The following is a 12,108-nucleotide window of genomic DNA, read 5'->3' on the forward strand; positions in this document are numbered from 1 at the left end:
CCAAGTGCTTAGCAGGATTCAGTAAAAGGTTATACATACATATTCATACATTTATGTGGGGAGTTAGATTGGACCTGATAAAAATTCATAATGGATATAAATGTTCATGGTTCAGGGCATAAATCAGCCACCAGCCTGAGGTTAGAAAATAACTTCCCCTATAGTCAGGTTGTTATATCATTATCCATTATGCTTGTGGAGGGGGGAAAGGAGGTTGAAGAATAGGGCAATTTCCTCAGAGACATCTGGGAATTACTATTGGCAGACAACTAATTTAGATTTGATCTGGTATGGAAGTTCTTATTACATCAAATAATGTAATTTAGAATTAAAGCGTATGATTTATTTTGTATTTCTTACGCTATATGTAATCAAGTTCATGCCTGAGGGTAACTGCAAGCCTTTTCCCTTATAAGCCGGCCAAAGTTAGTGAAATTCACTGTGCTGCATTTTCTCACAGAACCTCCTTAAAAACAGCTTCAGTTTTTCCAAGGAAGTCAGGCAGACTCCCAGGAATTTAGTTTGTTGAAAAGCTAGCCAACTAATATGGCCAACTTACTGTCTGTATTAGCAGAGAAAAAATTGCATGCATGAACTGCAGTAAAAATCTCATATTCTGAAAAGTTCTCATTCTTGTTAAGTTTGCATAATAACCTAAAAAGACTTGCAGAGCTCTTGAACGTCACAAATTATAGCACGTGGGCTACTCCAGGCCTGCTTTTTCTGCTTGGTATTGTCAGCTCACCTAAGCAGAACGTGCATGTTCAGTGGACTTGTTTTCATTAAGCAACATACCTCCAGCTCTCTTGTTGCACTTGCAAACAGTCTGCAAGCTAACGTAACACACACTGCACACTAATAAAAACAGCTTTTGTGACCTTGCAAACGGAAAGCTTGGTTGAAAATGGTTTGATTAAGAAACTATAAGTGAATTCAGGAAATCATTTACGTTTGCTGCAGGGGTCAAGGGATGTTAGCTGTGTTCTGCTGTAGTTTCTGGAATGCACGTGACACACTTATTGTAATTCTAGCATAAATTATCATCACAATAGATGTGGGAAACCAAGGAGCATTTATTAACCAAACATCTCACCAATTTTCAGCGGAAAAAGAGCGGTACTTGGCTCTCTTAAGCATAATTTCTGGTCCTAGTGAGTAATACTAGAAACATTGCACAGCCATCGCTCAACATCTGGAAGGTTCTAGGGCCACAAGGAACAAACACTGTGGTCTTATGAAAAAAAATCTCGCCATGGTAACTCGAGTGATCTGTTAGGACAGACTTATAAAAGGAGTGGCTGAAGAGAAGGCAGCAGATGTAATGTAGTAGATTTTTTTAAGGTTTCAAATCATATTCCATAAAAATCTTATTTGAAAAATGAATTCAAGCTGGCTTTGCTAGGAAAGCTGTAAGTTCGTTGTGGAGCACCTGTCCCCTGACGGCGGGCAAGGAGGCCCCCTCCCAGCCGGGGCTCCCCCAGCTCAGTGCCGAGTGCTGTAGGTGCCGGAGGCAGGAGGCTTTGCAGGCTCTGCTTACCAGGCTGTCCCCGTTTAACACGCAGGGTCTGCAGAAGTAACGCCACTGCTTTATGGCTTCCTTGGAACAAACAGGGCAACTCCCCGAAGCGCAATTAACTCTTAACAGTGGCAGCGTTCTCAGCCGTGCACCTGAATCTCAAATGAGGGTTGTGATCGTATGGGGTGGGCCTTGTTGGGACCATTTGACACCAGTCTTCTGCCAGTCACATATGCAGTTTTGTTGTGTCTCCTGCCTCCTTATGTCCTCCTGCTGCTACTAGTGACACCCTGCCAGCAGCAAGCTATTTCCCTGGGAAGCTCTCAGGCTGCTTACGGCCCAGCTGCCTCCTTCTGCCAGTTCCCAAACTGCTGCTCCAGCTCCCACGTAGGCTTCTCCCTCTCAAACATGGCTTACAGTACGCTGGAAACCCCAGTATATACTGGGAACCTCAATACAGTGTTGCAAAGACATATGATATATATGGAACTGTGAGGAGATGTTTGGGGTATGATAGATATGGGTGTGAGGGCTGACTTTTTTTTAATATTTTCATTAGGAAAATAAACTAAACTCCAGCATGCTGCTGACATTTACAATTGTACATCACAAAAAGCTGCAAATACCAATGAAGAGAAAATTATAGATGGGGTTTAAAGAAATGATGCACTCAAAAAGTAATAGTTTTGATCTAGAATAAGACAAATTGATAAATAGTGTACAAATAATCCAAATAATTTTTCAGTGGAAGAAATATCCTGAATAGCATGAAATGGAAAAGAGAATGATGGGAAACTCTCCTTCTCCCCTGGCAACTAGATGCGAGTTTGCACAGTATATGGCAAGGCAAAAGAGCAATGTCATTTTGGACTCCACATGAAGAGCGGTAACAGCATCAGGTTAAGTCATTTTCTTTATGATTTTGGCTTAAAATATTTAGTTCCATCCACAGTACTATCAAAATGACAAAAGATAAGTGAGAAAGAGTTCTGAAAAAAAAGCCAAAATAACAATCAACGGCTGGAGGCCAGATTTGTTTGAAAATACATATGTGTTTAATTTCTCCAATTTTTAAGGGTGATTAAAGGGAACCTATAATGGATGACTTCTTCTAAAACAGAGCACTTAGAAATACAAAGTAGAAAAAAAAGGGTCAACAGGTCATGGGCTGCTAGAGATCCCAACACTGCTTTGTTAGCTGCTGCTGCTGAGCAGCCACCGCCACCAAATTACTCTAGTAGCAGATCCCAGAAGAGTGCATAAAAATGAGGGTTGCATTTATATTCTGAGAATCAAGCTTAGTTTTTGTTTCCTCAGAAACTCACTTCCAGCGATAAACCTCCCTGTTTCTACTACGTATTTAAATAAAAAGTAGGCACATGGTCCAGTGTAGTGCTGAGGATCACACCGATTGCTTGATATTGCTTCCTATTCAAATACAGTCTTCGTTTGTCCCTAGGCCTAGGTGTTACCCTCTCCCTATAGCACACTAACAGAGATGAGAATAGGAATGAGGCTAATGGGTGGCAATGCCATGTACATAATGACTTATTTAGGAGAGGAGAAAGAGATGCAAGTTAAGCTAGAAAGGAAGAAAGGAAGAACCAGGCAAAATACCAACGGAAACATCATGACTCCAGAGTTTCTGCATTTCTGACTGTTGCCTTCGTACTGAGGCATAGAGGACACTGGAAGCCAGTCTGTGCAACCTGTTCAAGGTATTCCCTCTGCTGCCTAGCTAGCAGTGAGGCTGCACGAGCATTCCTCCGCAGCACTGGCGTCTGCCCTCCCGCCTATGCCCATCTTCACAGCCCTGAGCACACTGGAAAGTTAGCATCCCACCAGATACATCAGGACAGGCTCAGCACTGACGGTTGCTGATAGCTAACAGGCTGCCTGCGGAACGGCTCTGTGGACAAGAAGCAGAGCATCCTGCGCATGCGGCTGCTCCAAGAGCAGCTCTTGCAGAACAGTGTGAATAGAGTCAGCAGGTTGCTTATATTTTAAACATGGTAAGTAAGGACTGCTTGCTGGGTTAGCAGAATATATGGGGCATGACAAAAGGCTGAAGGAGTAAACGACATTATTTTCCCACATCATGTGGCTATCAGGAGGAAAATCTCAAAAAAAGCGAAAAGACTAGGAAAAAAGTAGCAATAAAGCAACCAGCTTCTCCCTTTCTCTTTGAAAATCAGAACAGGAAATAACTTGGGGTTTCCCCTATTTCGCAAAGGCTTTTGTTATAGCAGAGGACGTATGGAATGATGAGTTAGAGGATAAGGTCTTTCCTAGAAGAGATTATGAATGTGTCATAGATTAAACACTATTAGAGTTATTAATTCTCTTTCTATAGATACTGCTAGTATAATAAAATACTTTGATAGGACAGATATTCTACCCCATGTTTGTGTTACCTCTTGCATCAGAAAATGAAAGTCAAAGACACCTCAGTATTGTTCTTGCTTTCACACTTTCTGGATTATTTGAGGGTAGAAAGGGCAACAAAAAATCCATGAAAAATTATAGTATGAATTTGAGAAATGTCTAGGGTCTCTGAGCTCCTAGGAACACTTGAGAACTTAAAGGGAAAGACAGGCAGGCAAGAGCTGGGTCAGTTCACCTATGGCATAAATGTATTCCAACACTTAGAGGATGGTGGGGGGTTCAACAGCGTTATCAGGCATGGGGTTGTGACTCCAAAGCACATGATGCACTTCAGACTCTTTGTAATATGTTTATTTATAGTTAGTCTGGCTTCGGCAGTTGAAGTCACAAAACTAAGTCTTTTAAAACTATTCCCAATATATTCAGTGCAATGCAGGTTGCACACATTTCTATTAATGGAATTTAACTTGGATTTTAAATTGCTATATATACGGGGTCATTAATTCTGGAATAAGTTCCTTCATTTATTTTAGCTTATTTCAATATTTAATTCTAGAATAGTTATTCTGTTCTAGAATTACTCCAGAATTGCCTTGGTTCCAGAAGGTCATAGAAGTATCTTTCATCAGACATATGGATATGGTAGTATGGCCTAGGTAAAACAAGAATTAGGATTCTAGTTGAGTTAGGAGCACAGATCACATCATTTATTATCTGCAGATGCCAGGACATTAAAACTTTCAATTGTTTTCCCACCAAACTGAATGAGGCAGTTCGTTAATACAATTACCTCTCTATAATTGGAAACTAAATCAACGATGACTGCGTGATTTGAATATTACTTTAAATAATTTCATTTTTATGATGCTATTTTGTTGTACATGGTATGACCAAATAGCTTATTCATTTTCCTGCTGACTGTGATTTGAGTTTGTGCCTTTCTTTGAGAAGGAAGAAGCACATTTTCAACCTTTCTAGTTTTCTGGGATACAGTGTGCATTGTTTTTAATTATTTAGGCTGACACACATTAACACTAAAAAGTCCATAGTCCATAGTGAGTGAAACAAGAGGGAAGAACTGGGTGGATTATAACTGACCCAGGAAGAGGAGCAGGCACCAGAGGTCTTTGGCAAGGCCCTTAAAGGAAAATGGGAATTTGGGGTACACAACCAACACAGAACTTGAGTGGTGTGAAGGATTTCCCCTGCTCCTTTCAGAGGAGTGTCCCTACTCACTGCCCGTTCGCTCTTTTGGAAAGAAGCAGTTTTAAAGTATTTGGACAGGTAATACAGAGAAGGGCCACAGACTACTCACTGTGTGTCACGGTCCATTTGTATCTCTGAAATTTACAGGACAATGTACTCTGTAAATGAAACTTTATTTTATGAGCTCATTGGGAAGGAAAACAAACAAGACAGACAAGGGCTCAATCCCCTTTGTACAGGCTAGTCTAGCATGTGAATTCACTAATTCATCACTTAAGTCACAAGGTTTCTAACTCACAAGTTCTCTAATTCATAACTTGCAATTCATTAACTCATAACTTGTAACTCGTGCACCTAGGAGCAAAATAATTACCTAGCCTTACCAAGGTGAGAGTGCTCATCCTTGCTCCTCTGTCACGGTGCAGGCATCCCCTGTATCACACCGGGAAGCACAAACATCAGTATTTTATCAACACTGTTTTCATCACAAATCCAAAATGTAGCACCATACAAGCTACTACAAAGAAAATTAACTCTATCCCAGCCAAAACCAGTACAATATCCGCACCTTATTCCATACCATTTACATCATACTCAGGTCCCACACTATCCAATAGATTCTCATTAGCCACTTCCCCCCTTCCCATCCTTTGATATATATACACAGATATCATTCCCTTAGTCTACGGATCACCCCTATGAAATGTCCATAAGATGTCCATGAAATGTCCACTGAGTTCATTAGTCCATGACTTGTGTTCTCTCTGTGTTGATGGTTGCTCAGGACAGGAGAGGTGGTGTGTTGCGTGGAGTTATTGGGCACCAAAGCCAGCTCAGGTCGGGTCACTGCTGCACTTGCACTGCTTCTTGTAAGGCTTGTTCTCCACTGGTGGTTGTTCCTGCTATAGTACTTCCTATAACATGCAACTCGAATCATAGGTTACAACAATTTAAAAGTATATCCATTACAATCTTTGCCTCTGCTCCCTTTGGACACCACAGTGTACTCTTCCCCTTGCCTCTGCTCCAGCATGGACTTATCCGCAGACTCCAGTCCCTTAGGGGCGGACCTGCTCTGGCATGGACTTACTCATGGGCCACTGTTTCTTCAGGGGTATATCTGACGTGGCCTGGACTTACTTACCCACAGCCACAGTTGCTTTGAGGTAGGTGTACCTCCTCTGGTGCAGCCTTACCCATGGGTCACAGTCCCTTCAGGGTTGTACCTGCTGTGTTGTGGACTTATCCGTGGCCACAGATGCTTCGGGGTGTACATTCTCCAGTGTGGACTTATCCTTGGGCCACAATCCCTTCAGGGGTGTACCTGCTGTGGTGTGGACATATCCGTGGCCACAGACGTTTCTGCTCTGGCACAGACTTATCCAGAGCCACAGACACTTTGGGGTGTCCTGCTCCCACATGGACTCATCCACAGGTCACAGTCCCTTCGGCTCAAGTTGACACTGGAGCTCCAGCCTGTCCAGCACAGCAGCACAGGAACAGCAGCAAGGCCCTGGCCATCGGCCAGCCCAGGGGCATGGCCACTGCTGTTATCAAAATGCTCCCAGGCACGGCAGGGTGAGATGATAAGCCCTACACCAAACAGCAAGAGCAAAAAGCAGCCGCTAATGAGCATTAGGCTCTAATGTACAGCAAGGCAAGCAAGCCCCATGGCAAGCACAGGACCCTGCCAATTAATAACTAAATAGCTATAACAGCTATAAATTCAGTCTAGCAAACTTCAGTCAAACCTGCCGTTACCTTGAACCCTTTGAGCCCCACATTGGGTACCAAAGAGGACTGTCGTCCTTTAACCTCAGTGGGCAGCTCAGCACCACGCAGCCACGTGCTCACTTTCCGCCAGTGGGATGGAGGAGATAATCGGAAGGGTAAAAGTGAGAAAACTTGTGGGTTAAGATAAAGACAGTTTAATAGGTAAAGCAAAAGCTGCGCATGCAAGCAAAGCAAAATCAGGAATTCATGGACTGCTTCCCAATGGCAGGCAGGTGTTCAGCCATCTCCAGGGAAGCAGGGCTCCATTACACGTAACGGTGACTTTGGAAGAGAAACACCAGAACTCTGAAAGTCTCCCCTCTTCCTCCTTCTTCCCCCAGATTTTATTGCTGAGCATGACGTTGTATGGTATGGAATATCCCTGTGGTCAGTGGGGGATTTGGGGATTTGTACAGTTTGTCCCAGCTGTGTCCCCTCCCAGCTCCTTGTGCACCCCGAGCCTGCTCGCTGGTGGGGCAGCCCGAGACACAGAGAAGGCCTTGACACTGTGCAAGCACTGCTCAGCAATAGCTAAAACATCCCTGTGTTATCAACAGTTTTCATCACATAGCACCACACAAGCTACTATGAAGAAAATTAACTCTATCCCAGCCAAAACCAGTTCAGTAAATAAAAAAAAAATTGTTTAACTGACCAAAAAGTCAGCATGAATTTTCACCGTGTGAAAGACATAATAAGCTCAACAACTAAGAAATGTCCTTTATCTTGTTTTTTATCAAGCTAAATTGATAGGAGGTGAATCCTTAATGTGTAATGTTGGTAAAATGTGCACCCAGAATTGCCTGTACATAAGCATCTGTACATTACAAAAAGCTCTTCTGAAAATTGTTGAGTAGATCAGGCTGCTCTTGCAAAATGAAGGACCGCAGAGTGAGACTGTCATGACAGCAGTCCTTCTCTTCTGTGAATGAAAGGGGGGCTCGTGCAAAGTGCCTCCAAAGGCTTCTAAAATACTGCTACAAAGTGGCTAAATCGTCCTTACAAGCTCTTTTATCTGTTTTAAATGTGTTGTTCTCAAGAATTTTTCAACTTGAAAAGAAATTAATTTTTAAGTTTAAGCCATCAAGCCATAACAAGACAGAAACTCTGACAGTCACGCATTTAAAGCATTTCAATGTCAGTTTATTCTACACAATGAGACAAGTACCAGCAGAAGATAAAACATTCCTGATTCCTCGGAGCCAAATTTAAAGTTGAACTTTCCTCAGGAAGAATAAGGGTTTATATTCTGCTTCCTTGTACCTACTCATGTACTTCTACTTGTACGTACCCATGTACAAAGTCCTACCACTTCCTGTATTTCTGTGGTTCCTGGGAATGAGATCATAACCAATACTTAATGCCTGAGATGTGAGAAAAGCTTGTGGGCATATGGTTACTATTTCACTAGTACAAGAGATAGGGTCTTCTCCATGAAGCACAGAAAGAACCAGCCACTGTACTTTAGACTGTACATTAACCTCATCTAACTTTTCGATGGTAAGGGTTAGGGAAGATGAATTCCAACCATCGCGGCTGAGGACATACCATCTTATGTCAACAACCAAGCAGGGATCCATGGTCCATCTTACAACTTTGCGATGTGAGAAGGGGACAGAGCTTGTGCCGCATGTGATGCTGACTCTAGGTCCTTGGTTTACATCTCCTGCAGATCTCTCTGTAAAATAGAGGATGTCTCCTTATCCCTGAGTGAAAGATAAATTTTGTTTCACTGAATCTTTTCATCAGTGTTTTCCTAGTGACATCACAGGGAGTAATTTTAAAATTAAAGTTCTTATTAAAAATGTAACATTGAAAAAACTTCTTGTCAAAATCCCAGATCCTGAGAGTCACTTCTAGTCAAAATAGTCACGGGTTCAAAGTTCAGAAATTCAGTGTGACTGAAATTCACTTGGCAAGTCAGGACTTGTCTCCAACATTTTTCAGAGGTTTGAAAGATTTTATTCCAACAGATATTTTCCTCCATTGCCCTTTTATTTGAAGGTACCCAAACTAGCAAGATTTTTTTAAATGTGTATTCTCAGCAGTAGGTGGCACTATGAAGTTTCTATCTTCATAATTATTCTAAAGTAAAATAATATAAAATGTTATGCAGATACATTAGAAAGAACTTCATCAAAATGTTGTTAATAGTCCATTATCTAAAAATATGGCCAGATCTTTCTATTTTCCTATCATTTTAAAAAGAGCATGAGAATATTTTAGAATAAATTCTGATAATAAAATAAATGTTTTTTGAAATGTTAAGATTGACAAAAACTCTGATGCAAGAATAGGAATAATAAGAATGTCTAATATAAAAATTGGCAACTAATAAAATTTAACATTATATTTGTCATAAAAAGTTCTCTATACTCTTTGTTACTTTTCAGTAAAGTACCACCATGGGTTGTTCTTGAATATACTACTTCAGCTACTGCAAAATTCCTGAAAATCATATCTATCTCATTTGCATGCAAGCTGTAATATTGCAATAACAGGTGTCAAAACATATAAACTAGGTATGTAAGTTTTATAAGGTAGATGAACGTATACTAGCAGTAAATATGGAGCAAATGGAAAAGCAAATGGAAAAGCAGCAGCAAATGGAAAAGCAGCAGCAAATGGAAAAGCATGTGGATTTTTCTGTGCTTGGCCAAAAGTTCACATTTACAAGTGGAGACCAAAGCAATACATGTTGGCCCACATTCCTCTGTGAATACCATATGAAGATGTTACTATATCCCAAATAAACTCCAGGATTAGAAAGATGCAATGTTGATCGAAAACATTTTCTTCGAAACTTTACTATACAAAAAGCAGTAAAGGGCAACTAACAAGCAAGCCTGTGTTTCCGGGTATTTCAGGTTGTCTAATCAAATGAAAACAACGATATTGCAGGAGTATTGCTCATACTTTGTTTCCGAAAGCTCCTAATGCCAATACACCGCGTTCGTCAGTGGCATACGGTGGGAACAGTGCAGTGAGATACAGCATTTTCATTAAGCTGATTTTTGGATGGCTGCCTTCTCATCAGAAATGAAGCGCTGGTCTGCCTGAGCTCAAGGTGTGAAGATAAGGAGAGGAGAAAAGAAATTCAGCAAGGAACACAAATGAAATATATAGTCAATGCTCTTTTATCTGGCCTGGCCAGAAAGTGTCCTTGCCTTTTTTTTCACCCCAGGCTCCAAGCCAGCTGCTTAGTTTTGCATACTATTTCTGCACTATGATACAATCTATGCCAACGGCTAAGATTCACGTTTGCTTTTATTTTGCTTTCTATTAAATAAAGCATGTAGAAAAGACACCTTTATAGCTTCAGGGCAATTTTTCACGAACTGACATTGTGTATTACTCATTTTGTGCTAACGTGGTCTGCTTGCTGTTTCTTTTGTAACACTGAAAAAGTCAAAAGCTGGTACTTAATAAAAACATCATTTGCAAGGAGCTGGCAGCAGCTGTACTCAAAGGTTGTTTAACTTGCGACAGCCCACTTCTGTTTCTCCAGAGCCTCCAACAGAGTCCTTTCAGTTGGATTCAGTTCGGTTCACTTTTAGACCACAGAATAAAGTGATACTACAAAAATAATACACAGGAACATATTTAAAGTTTTGCTGCTGGTTCTCCATTACAAATGATTTACTGTTGCCATGCATTCTCCCTCCAAGGAATTGAAGCCATAGCATCGTAAGAGCTCCTTCAATATACCTAGCCCATTCAGTGATGCAGCACATGTTCTGCTTAGACCTCCATAATATGTTTAGTGGCTCTAGGGATGTGTTTTAACTAAACTTTCGTTGTAAGGGGAGTGCTTCCACGCTATCTAGTACAGTTATCAAACATGTATATAATCAATCTACTTAGATTACAGGTTCTTCTTCCTTCAAAGGGATATATCAATTTCATATAATTACAGCAAGAAATAGCTTTGCCTAGACATGCACCCGCAACATGACGGTGCAAAGAATTTTTTAAATTATTACAGATTTATCGAATTTATATGCTTGTGCTATTTTTTAATTTATAAAGTCACACTCTTGTACCTTGTAGGGCAAATGTGAAAATGAGGCCTTCACATTAGCCCTGTTTAAACTGCAAGGTGCACTAACCCAGCTCAACGGTTGTGAATACCCAAAGCAGGCATAGTGCACCAGTCTGAGAGAGACTATAGCAGCACTCTGGCTGCAAGCCACAGAAGCTAAAGAAGCACCTGCAAAGGAATAGCTGGATCTTCTGTTACGGCTAGTAAGTGTCCTAATCCCATGCTACTTGACTATATTGGATCATTGACAGTAGCCTCAAAAATGGGCCCAAAGGATCATCTGAAAGGCATATATTGTCTTTTACTTTCAGCCAGGCTACAAACACAATGGCAGCGGTCATACCCTTTTCAAAGCCATATTCAGTGCACTGAAGTGATTAACTATTTGACTGCTACTTGTATTTCCAAGTGGAATCCAGCTAGCTCTCCGTCATTTACCAAATGACAAGTGGTTTAAGGCTAGACACTCCAATAATTTGGTAACTGTGAGGCAGGGGTAGGGATGCAGGCCTGTGGCTCATCCACTCTGAAGCATTCCCCGCGACTCGGGTGGGCTGCGGCGCCGGCTCGCTGGAGGGTATGTTGTTGAATGCATGTGAGATGGCTGGAGAAGTCAAAAGGTGGAGACAGATGTTCTCAGGACCGGTGACGTTACTGCTCCGTGGGGGACTTCGTCTGAAGGTGTAAATTCGAACGGTTTGTGTGTATCAAGCCCCAGACCCCCGCATCTCTGTTTTGGCCGGTTTGCGAGCTCGCTGACTTGCCGGGCACGCCCGGGCCCGGCCGAGGGCCGCGGCAGGCGCGCAGGGCTGCGGGGCCGTCGCAGCCCGCTCCTCCGTCCCTCTCCCCCAGCCCCGCGGCGTGGCGCGCCCCCGCTCCCCGCCGGCTTTGCCGCCACTTCCACGCCGCGCAGCAGGGCTGAGCTCCCGCCCGCGGGAAGCCGCAGGTGCTGCGCCAGCGCGGCAGACGCAGATCCGCACGAACGAACACGCCGGGGCGGGGGGCGCGGGGAGCGCCGACCCCCGCCCGCTGCGGCCGCTCCGGGGGCAGGGCGGGGGCGGCCCCTCAGGGAGGGAGGCGCCGGGGCAGAGGGTCTGGGGCGGCGGGGCCGCCGAAGCGCCGGGGGCGGGCGCCGTTCCCGACACGGCCGCCGCCGCTGCCGGGAAAGGAGCCGCCCCCGCGGGGT

At 43.0% G+C, this 12,108-nt stretch overlaps 1 long non-coding RNA gene across 1 annotated transcript; it reads right to left on the reverse strand.

Moving 5' to 3' along the window:
- Positions 1-316: 316 nt before the first annotated feature.
- On the reverse strand, positions 317-12,066 carry LOC309591537. Its single transcript, XR_014228369.1, has 3 exons — positions 9,797-12,066; positions 6,869-8,558; positions 317-6,700 (listed from the first exon to the last, which is right to left on the reverse strand). It is a non-coding gene; the product is annotated as an uncharacterized lncRNA (long non-coding RNA).
- Positions 12,067-12,108: the final 42 nt, after the last annotated feature.

The sequence above is a fragment of the Platalea leucorodia genome (genome assembly GCF_965183815.1).
Source record: "Platalea leucorodia genome assembly, chromosome: 5".
In the NCBI taxonomy this organism is placed as follows: domain Eukaryota; kingdom Metazoa; phylum Chordata; class Aves; order Pelecaniformes; family Threskiornithidae; genus Platalea; species Platalea leucorodia.